The sequence below is a fragment of the Eulemur rufifrons genome, chromosome 7 (genome assembly GCF_041146395.1).
Source record: "Eulemur rufifrons isolate Redbay chromosome 7, OSU_ERuf_1, whole genome shotgun sequence".
Taxonomy (NCBI): domain Eukaryota; kingdom Metazoa; phylum Chordata; class Mammalia; order Primates; family Lemuridae; genus Eulemur; species Eulemur rufifrons.
The window spans coordinates 7,968,602-7,985,356 of NC_090989.1; the positions used below are offsets into that span (position 1 = coordinate 7,968,602).

The 16,755-nt window shown below is 38.7% G+C and overlaps 1 non-coding gene across 1 annotated transcript; it reads left to right on the forward strand.

Moving 5' to 3' along the window:
• The first annotated feature begins 534 nt into the window (after positions 1-534).
• On the forward strand, positions 535-663 carry LOC138388992 (small nucleolar RNA SNORA42/SNORA80 family). Its single transcript, XR_011234438.1, has one exon. It is a non-coding gene; the product is annotated as a small nucleolar RNA SNORA42/SNORA80 family (small nucleolar RNA).
• The last annotated feature ends 16,092 nt before the right edge of the window (positions 664-16,755 follow it).

A 16,755-nucleotide genomic window follows, 5' to 3' on the forward strand; every position in this document is an offset into this window, starting at 1 on the left:
TTGGGAGGCTGAGGCAGTAGGATCGCTTAAGCCCAGGAGTCTGAGGTTGCTGTGAGCTAAGCTGACGCCACGGCACTCACTCTAGCCTGGGCAACAAAGTGAGACTCTGTCTCAACAAAAAAAAAAAAAAAAAGAAGTTCTTCCTAAATATGACAAAAAAACCCTCAAGTCATACAAGAAAAGATTGACAAAGTGTACTACATAAAATTTGAAACTGTCTATAAGGTCCAAAACACCACAAATATAGTCACACATGTGCAAAATCTTATGTACAACTATATTCATTGCAGCACTGTTTATAGCAGCAGCAGGTTGGAAACAATTTAAATAAGATTCCGATTAAATAAATTTTGGTACACCTGTGAAATACAATGCCACACATTAACTACAATAAAGCAGGCTCACATACACTGATATACCAATACGGGAAGATTTCCAAGCTATATTCAGTGAAAAGCAATTAAAGAAAAATCTGGAGAGCATGCTACATTTTTATGAAAAAATGAAAGGACACACATGTTAATGCCTTTGTTTCCATAGGCAGTCTCTGGAAGGCTGCATAAGAAACCAGCAAGAGTGCCCCATGCCAGAGCAAACTGGCCCCGAACCATTGCCTGGCCTCTGTACCCGTAGGCTGCTGGCACTGAAGTGGGTCACACAGTGGAAGCAAAAAAAGAGAAAAAGAAACCAGCAAGAGTTGTTGCTTCTGGGGAAAGAACTAGATATCTGAAGTAGAAGGGTGAGAGGAGAATTTAACTTATTTTTCACCTGTAGAATATTGCAAATGTTGTGCCATGGGTTTGCATGTCAATATACCCGTCTTAGTCCATTTTGGCTGCTAGAACAAAATACCATAGACTGTGCGGCTTATAAACAGTGGAAATTCATTTCTCACAGATCTGGAGCTGGGAAATCCTAGATCAAGGCATGGGCAGATTTGGTGTCTGCTTCCTGGTTTGCGGATGGCACCTCGTGCTGTGTCCTCACACAATGGAAGGGCAAAGCAGCTCCCTTTAACCTGTACCCTTGCAAGGTGAAGGGCAGAGAGAGAGAAAGCAAGCTCTCCGGTGTCTTGTTACAAGAGCACTAATCCTATTCTTCAGGGCTCCACCCTTCTGACCTAATCCCCTCCCAAAGGCCCCACCACATTGGTGATTAGGTTTCAGCATAGGAATTTTGGGAAAACATAAATGTTAAAAGCATAACACCCCCCATAAAGTACTTTAAAAAAGGAAAAGTGGACTCACTAAGAAATGAATTGGTGGTATTTCCAAACACATGCTGCTGGTAGGTAAAGCTGTTTTCTGCCCTCATCGCTCTACCTGAGCCCAAGGTGATGTCACAGCTGATGGCTCACGATGCCCTTTCCTTGAGACCTTGGTGGTCTCTCAGTCCTGCTTCACAGCAGCCACCACCAGCTGCTCAGACTGGCACAGAAGGGAACAGACTACACTAGAACAGCTCTCCCACTTCTCATTTGCTCTTCGTCATTGCCATCAGCCATTGGGCCTTGTCACTGATGTCCCCAGGATGCTGCGTGGGCTTCTCACTGCCTCTCAGGTGGTGCCACTGCCACTGTAGGCTGAGCCTTTTCCTCATGGCCACTCCATGCTTCCTGCTTGGCCTCTCTGCATTCCAAAGTTTTCTCTGTCCAACTAAGCCTGCAAATGGCCTTCCAGTAATTTTCAGAAAATAGAACTTTTATTACCTTTAATACTGTGTACTTTTTGCTGCAAGAGATGATAAATTGTGTTTATATTTATTTAATAAATATGTTGGCATTTCATTTGCATTTGCAACATTTATCTAAATTGTATACATTTAGATGTATTGCACTTGTGGGTTTAGGGTGTCTCATTCTATCCCCGAGTAATAGCAACTTGTCAAATAGCTCACCTATATCAATTGTAAAAAGCAAAATTTGGAAATATTTTGGAACAACATTATCAATGTTTTTTATCTTAATGACCTGAAGAGAGGGTTAAGAATATTACTCATATGGTCTTCAATGTTTATCTTAGGAAGTTTTGGTGAGTTTTGAGGATAGATGGTCTGTAGATCTCATCCTAACTATTAATCGATTAGGTAACACTATGAGAGTTAAAATATATAACTCACTTTCTCTGCTACATTGCTTATTTTTGGCCAAGGGAAGTGATACCTCTGGTACTCTGAGCACCACAGACCAGTCACCAAAAATTCAAGTTATCATCATATTGGTTGACTTTCACTAAGTTATGCTATAGTAACAAACCACTCCCAAAGCTCAGTGGCTTCCCACAATCAGGTCTTCTCTCCCCCTCATAATTCATGTCTCTCCCAGTCCAGCTAAGGCCCTGCACAGGGGTTCTTTATTCCAGGCCCTAGCCAGAAAGGGGGGTCTCTATCTGTGACATATCAGTCTCCAGGTAGAGGGAACAGACTGTGTGCTAGCTCCTAAGATGTCTGCTTGTATGCAACACACATTCCTGTGGCTGAAGTGAGTCATATGGCAAAGTGTGACATCAAAGGGGAAGGAAAATCTTGCTGTAGGGAGTGGCCTCATGGGGATGACCCCCACGAGAGAGGCAATGAACATATTGAAGGTAATTCAATCTACCTCGGGCAGCATGATCACCACTACCACTCATGGCAACTGCTGGAGAGGTATTTTGTAGAAATACCAACACCTCATTTCTACAAAAATGTAAAAAAATTGGCTGGCTGTGATGGCAGTTACCTGTAGTCCCAGCTACTCAGGAGGCTGAGGCAGAAGGATCACTTAAACCCAGAAGTTTGAGGTTGCAGTGAACTACTATGACACCACCGTACTCTAGCCCAGGCAACAGAGTGAGACCTTGACTCAAAAAATAAAATAAAGAGGTCAGGCAGGTTGGCTTACACTTAGAATCCTAGCATTCTGAGAGGCTGAGGTGGGAGGATTGCTTGAGCTCGGGAGTTCAAGACCAGCCTGACCAGTTCAAGAGCAAGACCCTGTCTCTACTAAATAGAAAAATTAGCTGGGCATTGTGATGCATGCCTGTATCCCAAGTAGTTGGGAGGCTGATGTAGGAGGATCATTTGAGCCCAGGAGTTTGAGGTTACAGTGAACTATGATGACACCACTGAACTCTACCAAAGGGGACAGAGTGAGATGGTGTCTCAAAACAGAAAAAAGAAAAGAAAGAAAAGAAAAAAAAGAAAGTCTGCCTAATCTGAGATTTAATACAAACAAGCTAAAAAGAAAGCTTTGTTGAAAAAGCTTAAAGCCTTGTTCTCTAGTAAGGCTTGTATCACTAATAAAGATAATATTCTGGCCTCCATTATTTCTCTCAAACTGTTCATGAGTTGGGTAGGGAAGAAGGGGCATTCATTGAGTATCAACTCAGAGTCCGCAACATATAAAACAAAGTTTTTAATTGATTGCTTTTGAAAGAGAATAATGAAATACTGTAAGTCAGGTTGAAAGCTACCCAAGATTTAGGAATGTATCAGAGTTGAATTGAATCTTACTGAAACTGTGACCCATCTTTGATCCACCTCAGTCTCTAACTGGAATGAAGTGATTAGCTCTTCACTATATATACATTTCATGTAAGAAAAATGAAGCCCTCTCTGGTGGAAAATAATATCATTTGGAGAACCTACAGTTCTTTTATATACAATGTCTGGTATAAGATAAAAAATAAATAAATTTTCAAAGAGACAAGATCATATAATCAATAATAAATAAAAATATAAATAGACTATAGAAGCAGATCAACAGAGAATCCAGATATTGGAATTATCGGGCAAAGACTTTCGAATAACTATAATACTAGGTAAAGGTAAATGGAAAAAAATGGTGGATAAAATGGATGAAAAAAAGAGAATTTTAATATAGAATTGATTTTATAGATTGAAATCTATAAAAAGAACATGCATATTCTTGGACCAAAAAATACAATACTGCAACTAAGAATTTATTGGAAGAATTTAACAAAACACTGGACGTGCAAAAGAGAAAAATAATAAATATGAGGAAAGATCAGTAGAACTTGCCATAACAGACTCGTGGGACACAGCCAAAGGTCTTACAAATGTAAAATAGAAGTCCCATATGGAAAGGAGAAAGAGAGTGAACCCATATTTGAAGAGATGATGTTTGAGAATGAAAGACATTAAATTACAGATTCAGGAAGTTTGGAAAACCCTAAGCAGAAGAAATACAAAGAAGTTCACTGATGTTATGTCCAGACTACTGAAAACCAAAGACAAAGAGAAAATCTTGAAAAGTAAAAGTAAAATCTTAGAGTAAAAAAAATACATCTTTAAGATGCCACAATTAGACTGACAGCTGATTTTTTCAACAATACTATGGAAGCCATAAAATAACGGACGATCATCTTTATAGTACTAAAAGAAAAAAACCCTGACAATACAGAATTCTATACAGAGTGAAAAATATCATTCAGAAAAGAAGGCAAAATGAAATCATTCCAAGATAAACAAAAACTAGAGGAATTTGTTGTCATCAGACATGTACTCAAATGGAATACCATGGGAACTTCTTGAAATTAAAGTAATATGATCACTGAAAGAAGTGTATGTATAACTGCCAGAAACATCAGAGAGCACCAAAAAGGGTAATATGGGAAAATATAGAGGACCATTACTGAGAAATCAGCATTAATAATACTGCTTTATGAGTTCCACAACATATATAGGAGTATAAAGCAGAACAACAGTGGCACAAAGCGATGAAAAGGGTTCAGCTTGCATTAGGTTCTTGTATTGTTTGTAAGTGGTAAAAGTACTAATTCAAGGCAGACCATAATAAGTCAAGAATGTATATTGTGATCTCTCTCTCACACACAAAAATATAAGGATAGCATAATTAAAAGTTAATAAAGGCCAGACATGATGGCTCATGCTGTTAGGCAGGGACCAAATCTGCAGGTGGCAGATACAGGCCAGAAGGGTGGTTCCTAGGGGTGGAGAAGCCAGGGAACCAATCAGGGGAAGGTAATGCAAGAAAATGCAGAACACCTGACAATCATGTATGTCAATCACCTGGTAACATCCCACGCTAGCCCATAAGCCCTCCCTCAGACCAGGCCAATAGTCCTTGTCTTTCTCCACTCATAGAGACTGACTGTTCCTCTCTCTGGAAGGTATTTTCACTTTATATAGCCTCCTTCTTTTCTGTAATAAAAATAATCTGTGTGGAATTGCTTCCTGTCTGTGATCACTCCATCACACTGGCCTACTTTTGATTCTTCCAAGCAAGAAGCCAAAGAACCAGGACAACTATCCATCAAGAGGCCAGACCTGACAATGCCTGTAATTCCAGCACTTTGGGACGCTGAGGTGGGAGGATCACTTGAGGCCAGGAGTTCAAGACCAGCCTGGGGCCGGGCACGGTGGCTCACGCCTGTAATCCTAGCACTCTGGGAGGCCGAGGCGGGTGGATCGCTCAAGGTCAGGAGTTCGAGACCAGCCTGAGCAAGAGCAAGACCCCGTCTCTACTAAAAATAGAAAGAAATTATATGGACAACTAAAAATATATATATAGAAAAATTAGCCGGGCATAGTGGTGCCTGCCTGTAGTCCCAGCTACTCGGGAGGCTGAGGCAGGAGGATCGCTTGAGCCCAGGAGTTTGAGGTTGCTGTGAGCTAGGCTGACGCCATGGCACTCACTCTAGCCTGGGCAACAAAGTGAGACTCTGTCTCAAAAAAAAAAAAAAAAAAAGACCAGCCTGGGCAACATAGTGAGATCCTATCTCTACAAAAAATTTAAAAATTAGCTGGGTATGGTGGCATGTGCCTGTATTCCCAGCTACTTAGGAGGCTGAGGTAGGAGAATCACTTGAGTGCAGGAGCTCTAGGCTGCAGTGAGCTATGATTTTGCCACTGCACTCTAGCCTAGGCAGTAGAGTGAGACCTTGTCTCTAAAAAAAAATTAATAGAGGGGGAAAATGGAATAATATAATAGAGATGATAATAGTTTTTATTTCATGAGGAGAACTGGCCGGGAAGGGGCAGAGGCAGTCTGATGGTATGTTGGAAATTTTTTATATTTTGATCTGACTGATAGTTCTGTGGATGCATTTAAATTATGTATGTGTGTACAGATGTTATATGTACTTTATTGTAAATACATATAACATATAAACATGAATCATATATAAACAATATAAATCATCTATAAATAATATTATAAATCACATTGTTATATGATTTATTTTATTATAATATATAATTTATCATGTATAATGAAATAATGTATTATATAGTGATATAAAACTTAAAATTTATTATAAAAATATAAAATATATATGAACATATAATACATAATGTTCAACATATACATGTAGTAATACATAAATATAATAATAATGAACATAATATATGTGTTTATATATAAATATATATAAAATATGTATATGTAAATATGTATATATTTATACATAAATAATATAAAATATGTGTTTATATATAAATTCTTTGAGATATACTCTTAAAGTTGATGTACTTAATTATATATAAATTTTCCAGGTGCGGAGGCCCATACTTGTAATCCCAGCACTTTGGGAAGCCAAGTCAGAACAATTGCTTGAGGCCAGGAGTTCAAAACAGTCTGGGCAACATAGTAAGACTATGTCCCTACAAAAAAAAAACAAAATTAGCCAGGTATGGTGGCGTGCACCTGTAGTTCCGCTACTCAGGAGGCTGAGGCAGGAGGATCGCTTAATCCAGGAGTTCAAGCGTGCAGTAAGCTATGATCACACCACGGCACTCCCGCCTGGGCAACAGAGTGAGACACTGCCTCAAAAGAATTATATATAAATTAGATCTCAATAAAATATAAAAAATAATCATGATAAAAATGAGAGAAATATTATATCCATGGAACAAGAATAGGATGCTTAAAAATGGAACAGATTGGAGAGGAAAGAGCTGTTAAAAATTAAAAATATTATAAATATAAATAAATAATGTGATAGCAGAAATGAAAAAAAAAATAGTAAAGGGCTGAAAGATTACCTTTAAGATACCTCTGTGTCTAAAGGAAATCAGTCAAAAAAAAAAAAAAAAAGATATCTCTGTGCATGTAGAACAAAAATTATGTGATTGTCCCAAGGAAAAAAGTGACAGACTTAGAAGTTCTATGTGGAAGCTCCATATCTGGCTTTCTAGGTATCGGGTGCCAGAAAGATGGATCTGGGAAAATGGAAAGGAGAAAATTATTGAATAAATACATTAATACCTTTTTCCAGAATTGAAGAGTATGTGCTTCCAAATGAAAGTTTCCACTAAGCATCCAGCACACTGAGTGAAAAAGACCAACATCAAAGAACATCGTGGTGTAATTTCAGGACATCAGATAGAAGAAAATATCCCAAGAATTTTTAGAGAGAAAAAGTAGGTCACATGCAAAGTGTCAGGAATTGGAATGGAATTCAACTTCTCAACACAACACTGATAGTGATAAGATAAAGAAGCAAAGGAAGCATGGGACGGGAGAGCCAGGGGACCCGATGCAAGAGAGACACAGCGGGAATTCCCAGGGTGGGGGTGAAGGAAAGGCCCAGTCAATAATTGCAGCAGACCTGGTGAGCTTGCGTCCAGCCCAAAGCAGGTGGTTAGAGAGCTCGAGATCCTGCACATACATACATGCAAAATGGAATTTACAGAAATTGGGGTGGGGAAAGGGAATGACATTGAGTGGGGTTTAACCAAGCTATTATTGTATCTTTAGATGAGGAAGCACTTAACAATACCTGGTAAAAGCAATGTCACTGAAGGCAGAAAGCAAATATTAAGTTCTATAAAAAATGGCAGGTTTTACAATAAAGGAACTGTAATCATTGAATGCTCTTTTGTTAATCCGTATATAGTTCCGTGTAGTTTAGTTATAAAAATGAAAATGTTGACTATGGGTCTCAACACAAAATTTGGTATACTAATCCTGAGGGGATGGAATGAAAGGAAATGGGATGTGAAAAGAACTAAAATCATCACCTACCGTCATAAAAAAATGGATATATCTACAATTATAGACTCAAGAAATGGCAGTATCTGCATTTACTCTCAAATGCGGGAAGTAAGTACTAGAGCAAGCAACTAGATGCATTGAAAGCAGACATCCTGGGCAAGAAAAGGGATGGGAGCAGGAGACCACATTTTTTGTAAAGAGCCTTCTTGCATTAGACTTTTTCCCCTTATTATCTTGAAAAATTTTAAATCTATATAAAAGTGAAAGAATAGTTTAATGAATACCCACATACCTCTAACCTGGATTCTGCATGAACTTTATCTCTCCTTCTTGTTTTTCTGAACCATTTGAAGTGAGTTGAACATGTCACAACACTTCATTCATAAATACTCCAGCTGGTGTCTCTTGAAGACAAAGACATTCTCCTCCATACCCAGAGACTCATCATTGCATCTAAGGAGTTTCACAATAATCTCCTGTGATCATTTCATGTACAATCCACAGTTGAATTTTCTTAGTGTTGTCCCAAATATCTTTTATATACTTTTTTTCATCTGGGATTTCATCAAGTTTCACACTTTTTGGTTGTTTTGTCTCTTTGGACTTTTAAAATATAAAACAGGCCAGGTGTGATGGCTCACACCTGTAATCCTAGCACCTTGGGAGGCTGAGGTGGGAGGATCACTTGAGGCCAGGAGTTTGAGAGCAGCTCAATCAAGAGCAAGACCCTACTAAAAAATAGAAAAAAATTATACAGGCAATTAAAAATAGGAAAAATTAGCTGGGTCTGGTGGTGTGCATCTGTAGTCCCAGTTACTTGGGAGGCTGAGACAGGAGGATCTCTTGAGCCCAGGAGTTTGAGGCTGCTGTGAGCTATGGCTGATGCCATGGTATTCTAGCCTGCTCTGTCTCAATAAATGAAATAAATAAATAAATAAATAAAATTAAATATAAAACAGTCCCTGCCCCATCAGGCCTTTTTTTGTTTTTCATGACATTGACTTTTTTGAAGACAAGAACCTGGTTTTCTTGTAGAACAGCTCACATGCTAGATGTTTCTTCGTGATTAGGTTCAGGTTCCTATTGAAATTGTGCCTATGTGCATGTATTACTTTGATAGATAAAACTGAATGGAATAAAAGCATTTGTCTACACTTATTAAAAAGAAGACTCCTTCTCTCCCAGGTTGCCTGTGGCCGGAGTTTGATGCCTCCCTGTTAACCGGGTCGGCATGTGCTTACTGACTCCCTCCCTGACATAAGTCACTCCAGGAAGCAGGTTAAACACCTTTCCTTAGAGAGGCATACATTTTCACAGCTTTTCATTTTAAATTTGTTCCCAGTGGGGATTCTTTCCCTTGCCTACCCAAGAAATCCTGTTACTGAAAATTCCTGTGTCTGTTATCTCAACCACAAATGGAAGCTGTTGCACAAATTCCCCAGGTAGCTGAATAGGTTTGATTCTCCAGCCTGATAGGCAAGAACCCAGGACAGGGAACTACACAGACCTGGGTTCTGCACCTGGATCTGTCATTGATCCTTTGGGTGACCTTGAACAAGCTGTCCACCTTTCCGGGCTCCAGGGGTCTTATGTGTGAAAAGAGGGGGCTCGAGCACATTGCTAATGAAAGAGACCTTTCAAACTGTAATTCTGAAGTGAGCAGAAAAGAAAGTTAGAGGTTTAAGGGCAGAGAGCCACGTGTACCCTCAGCGGATGTCCCTCTGTACCGTCCTACCAGCCAGACACAGCCAGCCTCTGCACAACACAGGTCAATCTTTAGCTGTGAAGGGGACACGAAGAGGTGGGTTAGGGTTCAGTGAGAAGGGCAAGTAAGAGACAATGGGGGGACACTGGTGCTGAGGTTGAGGACAGAAACTCTACCTGCCACAGCAATGCATGCGACAGTAAGCTGTGCAGCATGAAAATCGCCTGAGCAACAAGTCTAATGTGAAAAGCAAAGGAAACCTCAAAGTGTTCTCATAGTCAGCTGGTACTCAACGATGTTTAATAGATTTAATTGAAACTCCGGCTCAAGGCTATTGGTGACAGCAGGTTACCTTTATTGCTGGTGTTATTTCCTTAAAATTACAGCAAACACTTTGTCAATTCTCTCTCAAAATCTGATAGACAGAAGGGAGAAAAGATGGAAAGAGCCCTGGCATAGGCATCAGGTGGCCTATGTCTTACAACCCGCAACGCAGTTAAGTGGCTCTTCAACTTGGGGCAGACCCCATGGCCCCGCCAGGCCTCCACTTTCTCATTTATGGAAAGGGCGGGGGTGGGGAGCAGTATATTGAGTTATGCCTAAAATTCTTCTCAAAAAACTCAACGAGCCAGTTCCTGAAACTCTGGGGCAATCAAGAGACGATATTTTTTTGCGTCATTTATACCATCATCATATCAACTAACTTGGCAGATACCTACTTAATGGTGTTTCCCCATCTTCCTTTACCTACAGTATCTACTTTCTAACTGCTTTTCCTCTTTTAAATGAGTATTAAGAAAACATCCGATTTTTTCTTTCTTGGCTTACAGCCACGGCTTCTTGTCCCAGAGTTTTCAGAGCCTGTGAATAATTATCCGGCTTAATTTACGGTTGCCCTGAAGGTAATAACATAAATTGCTCATGATTCAGTTTTGCTTGTACTTCCCCTTGCAAAGATCTCCCCCTCTCAAACATTCTCGAATGATAACATCACCAACAACTGCTTTACATTTGCACAGAAATTTCCACTAGAGTGTCTTTCAAGTTTCTTAGACCAGTGATCAAAACAGGTTTTAGTAAAGAATGAGGAAAAGTAAATACCCTCAGTAATTTGGAGGGGCCCTTTAAAACCATTTTCTCATTCATTCCTAGATCCTAACATCTTTGCCAAATCCTCAGAGCCCTCAGAGTCCGGAAAGAATAGAAGAGGAAGGAACTCGGAGATGTGCAGCATCTTTGCAGACTGAGTCAGTTAATCATTGGTCCTGGCTCAGACCTGCTGGGCTTGGGGGTGGAGGGAATGGAGGAGAAAGAGAAAGAGAGACAGACAGACAGACAGGGACAGAGAGAGCGATATCATCCGATCACCTCTAGATTTTAAAAGGCTTAAGAGATAACATCAATAAAAATGATTGGGACCTTTTTTGGATCCTGATTCAAACAACTTGTTTTAAAATTCATAAGACAATCAGAGACATGAAACACCGACTAGATTTTGGTGATATTGTTATTGTAAGGTGCCGTAATAGTATTAAGGTTCATGTTCTTTTTTGAGTGGTTCTTATCTTTTAGGAATTCTAGCTGAAATGATGTGATATCTGGCATTTGCTTCAAATAATCTGAGTTGGGGTAGGATTATAGACAGAATAAGACTGGCCCAAAAGCTAATGTGTTGAAGCTGAGGGATGAGTCCATGAAGTTCACAATAAAATTCTAACTTGATATCTGTTTGAAATTTTCCATAACAATTTTTAAAGAACAACCAGGAAAAACAAATCCTGTCACAACTGAACAACAAGAGAGGAAGGAAAAATCAGTTTGTATGTGTTCGATTTCACATTAGGCAGCCCCTCAGGTATACTGGGTAGAAATAAACTCTTGTATTTTAAGATAAATTAGAAGAATGGAAATGGGAGAAGGGAGAAGAAGCCTGATATTTTATTTTCCCAAATAATGCTAACATTGCCACCCGTTTGAACAACATTTTACAGTTTCAAAGTACTTTATATCTCATTGGCTCTTGGAAAAATCCTGGTTTGTACATTCGTTGTCACATATGACATCTGAAAAAATGTCTTCATTATGTTGTTTTTGCATTTTTTAAAACTACATTAAACCTCTGAAAATATTTTTATTTCTTTATTAGTCTCTTAGTTTATGCTTAAGGATTTATTTCCTATGCTAGCTGTGCATGGAAAACTCAGTCCAAATGTCTATATATAATATCAGAATTTTTAAATTTCCCCTGTCATGATTTGAAGCAATTTTATTTTCCCTTTTAGTTTCTGTTTGAGGGAATTGCAGGGGTAGGGGGACCCCTTTGTTATTGCCTTTGAGTCCCCCCAGCTGTTGTATTTTGTGTTTGTGTACGTCCCATGCTCCAGCCGGTGTCATCCTGTTCTTTTTAATACTTTATCAGCATTTCCTTTATTGGCCACATTATTCTTTATCTCTTTCCTGTGAAAGCTTCTAAAGTACAAATTGATGAAGCCATGTCTTTTGTTATTTAAATATTATGCCATCAAAGTTTGCAAGTACATTATAAAAAGATTTGAACATAACATCCTACCTTAATGATCACAAACTCACAAATTTTTAAAAATCTGATTTTTCTTTTTTTTCTTTCTTTTTTTTTTTTTTTTTTTTTTTTGTACCTTATGTTTCAGGATTCTACCCTCTGAGCACAGGACACTACCAGAGGTCCTGGTATTAAAAATTCCAAACTGGTCACAGACCTTTAACAAGGTCAAGAGCAGTAAATGCCTTATCTTTATAAGGGCAATACATTCTTCAGTTGATACGAAAGACCTGGATGTGTTTTGCCAGCTTTAATGTTTACAGGGTCACAAGACCGCCATGCAAGGGTGCAGGGAATGATACACCAAGACCATCCTGCGAGGGTCTCTAAGCACAGCGCGGAGAGTGGAGAAGGGAGTCGCCCCTGGCTGAAGGCTTCCCTGGGCTCTGACAGGGGTTGTTGTATGACTCTGCAAATAGCAAATATAGCTACGTGAATCACACCACAAAATTCCAGTCCTGAAATCTGGTGTCAGGCATAACAATTTGTTCTCTCGCCCTTGCTCATGAATAACAAAGACTCAACTGAAGAAATTTTGGTCTGTATAAAGAAGACTCTGATGCTTTTTTTCCCTCCCTCTGGAAGACACATTCTGTATCTGACGTGACATATGCTTCGCAAGTGTTATTTTGTGTTTATCAATCTTTGAACTAAATTGTCAGTCCTCGCAACCAGAAAGACATTTCCCCAGAACCGTCCTGACTCATGCTAAGGGTACATAACAGCTGATAAACTCCAGTGACCTCCGAGGAGACAGATGGGCTGCCAGGCTTGTAACACCCACGTGGCTTTCTGGACCCTGGGTGACAGCACGACCCAGGTTAAACCGGTTGGCAAAAATGCTCAGGCCTTTTCCATATTTACCAAGTTGAAAATAGTGGTTACATCATCTGTTCTTCTGTTCTATCAAATCTCTTACCTCATTATAACCTTCTTTGCCACTGTTCTTCCTTCCTTGCCCATGTCTGTACCTATTTTTCTTTATGATTACAAAATGATCTGTGCTCGTGATAGTAACATTTAAGATTGCTTAGGCAGTACCAGGCACTCCGCTACAAGCTTTAAAGTATGGATTTACTTAATCCGGAATAGATACTATGATCTCCATTTTGCTGTTAAGAAAAGCATAGCTGAGAGGGACTCAGAAAGCGTCACCCATCCGTCCTTTCTGAAAAAATTTCCTCCAGGAAAAACAAGGAAATCAAGAAAGAGAACGAAATTCCAAACATGAGAAAGTGGTAAGAAAAATAAACTAGTAAAATGTATGCTGAAATATTAAGCTTAAATAAAATCTTACGCTTAAATCTTAAGATACTTAAGAAATTATTTTTTTTTTAAAAAAAGAGAGAGATGTAGAAAGAAGTTTATTGATAAACTGGAACAGAAATTACAGATTATTTCTACAAAACATGAGACACTTAAGATCTTATTTGACTCCAGATGGAAAAGTTATAGATACTAATTCATTCTAAATGCTTATGGAGAAAGATGTTTTAAAAGTTTTATTAAATTAAGGGTCATCCCCTCAAAACTGTCAAGGTCATCAAAAACAAGGAAAAACTGAGAAACTATCATAGCCAAGAAGAGCCCAAGGAGACACAACAACTAAGGGTGATGGTCTCGGACTCCTGGCCTCAAGCGATTCTCCCCCCTCACCTGCTACGGTGCTGGGATTACAGGTATGAGCCACTGCGCTTGGCTGGCCTCGAACAGATAAAAGATATTTGACAAAAACTAGGGAAATGCGAATGGAGTATGGACTTTAGTTAATAAAATGTATCAATATTGGTTCATTCATTTTGACGAATGGACCATGTTAATGGAAGATATTAATAAGGGAGACAACGGGGAGTACGCAGGAGATCTCTGTACTATGAATGCCACTTTTTTCTCTTTCGAATTCAAATTTTAAAAATATTATAAAATAAAAATATTTATTCTGAATAATTCTAAATTAATTTAAATTCTAATTTATAATTAATTTATTCTAAAATAAAAAGCTTATTTAAAAAAATGAGCCAACCTCACAGAGTTGTCGTAAGGACTCAGTGAGATCATCAGTATAAAACGATCTGCATAGAGACCGGAACGTAGTAAGTGTTCAATAAATATGAGCATTTCATAATGATAAAGAAATGAGGGCTGACAATAGAAGAACAGGAACAAAGCTGGGCCTGGTGGCTCACGCCTGGAGTCCCAACTACTCAGGAGGCTGAGGATGGAGAGTCACTTCAGCCTAGGAGTTGGAGGCCAGCCTGGGCAACATAGCAAGACCCTGTCTCCAAAAAAATAAAAAAAAGAAGAAAAACAGGAATAGTATGTATAAGTTTCCAAACACCCAGAGGAGAGTTGAAAAATGAAAATTTAATCTATCCTATAAAAATTGACAAAAAATAGAAAAGTAAAAGAAATGACAGAGTAGTGTAAATAAACATAAAATAAGATACCAGGAATCAATAACTATAGTAAATGTGAATGGGTTCAACTCACTATTAAAGGGAAAAACTCATACTCATTAGGATGGTTACTATAAAAAAATCAAAACAGCCAGGTGCAGTAGCTCATGCCTATAATCCCAACATTTTGGGAGGCTGAAGTGGGAAGATTGCTAGAGGCCAGGAGTCTGAGACTATCCTGGCCAACATAGCAAGGCCCCTTCTCTACAAAAAAGTTTAAAAATTAGCCAGGCATGGTGGCACGTGCCTATAGTCCTAGCTACTCAGGAGCCTGAGGCAGGAGGATCCCTTGAGCCCAGGAGTTTGAGGCTGCAGTGAGCTATGAGGTATGATTGCACCATAGCACTCCAGCCTGAGTGAGAGAGCAAGACCCTGTCTCAAAAAAAAAAAAAAAAATCAGAACAAAAAACACCCCACAAAATAATAAGTTGGCAAGGATGTGGATAAATTAGAATGTCTGTACACAGTTGGTGGGAAAGTAAAATGGAAAAGCCACTAGGGAAAACAATACTGATGACAGTCCCTCAAAAATATTAAAAATAGAATTACTACATGATCCAGCAACTCAACTTCTGAGTATATACACCAAAGACTTGAAAGCAGGGTCTAGAAGGTGTATTTACATACCTGTGTCCATTGCAGCATTATTTGCAATTGCCAAAAGGTGGAAGCAACCCAAGTGTTCATCAACAAATAAATGGATAAACAAAATGCGGTATATACATACAAGAGATTATTATTCAACCTTAAAAAGGAAGGAGATTCTGACACACACTATGATATGGATGAACATTGAAGACATTATGCTAAATAAAATGAGCCAGTCACAAAAAGACATATACTGGATGATTCTATTTGTACAATGTATCCAGAATAGTCAAATTCACTGAGACAGAAAGTAGAATAGTGGTTACCAGGGGCTGGGGAAGGGGAAAATGGGAGGTTGTTTAACAAACAGGCAGGGTTCCAGCTCTGCAAAATGAAAAACTTGTAGAGATGGATGGTGATGATGGTTGCACAACAATGTGAATGTAATTAACACTACCAACCTGTACACTCAAAGATGGTAAATTTTATGTGTCATTAACCACAATTAAAATTTTTTAGAAAGAGAAATACTCTCAGACTGGATAAAAACATTAAAAAATCCAGCAATAACATAATTATCATTAGGGAAATGCAAAAACAACAATGAGATATCACCACACACCTGTTAGAATGTCAAAAACTCAAAACACTGATAACAGCAAATGCTAGCAAGGATGTGAAGCAACAGGAACTCTCTATTCATTGCTGGTAGGAATGCAAAATGATACAGTCACTTCGGAAGGCATTTTGACAGTTTCTTACAAAACTGAGCATACTTTTACCAAATACTACAGCATCACATTCCTTGGTGTTTTCCCAAATGAGCTGAAAACTTATGTCCACACCAAAACCTATACACAGATGTCAATAGCAAAGTTACTGATAATTGCCAAAACTTGGAAGCAATCAAGATGTCCTCCAGTAGATGAATGGAAACAAATTCTGGTACGTCCAAACAATGGAATATTATCCAGAGCTAAAAAGAAATTATCAGGCCACGAGAAGACATGCAGGAAACTCAAATGATTGTTATTAAGTGAAAGAAGCCAATCTGAAAAGTCTGCATACTGTGATTCAGACTCTATGACATTCTGGAAATGGCAAAACAATAACAATAGTAAAAAGATCAGTAGTTACCAGGGGTTATGGGAGGAGGAAGAATAAATAGGTGAAGCACAGAGGATTTTGGGGGCAGTTTATCCTGTATGATACTGTAACGTTGGTACATTTGCCCAAACACATCGAATGTACAACACCAAGAGTGAACCTTAATGAACTTTGGGTGATACTAAGGTGTCAATGTAGGTTAATCAACTGTAATAAATGTACCACTCTTGCACCGGATGTTGATAGTGGGGGAGGCTATGCCGGGGGAGAAGAATATGGGAACTCTCTGTACTTTCTGCTAAACTTGGCTGTAAAACTAAAAGTGCTCTAAAAAATAAAGTCTATTAAATTTTTTTGTTTTGTT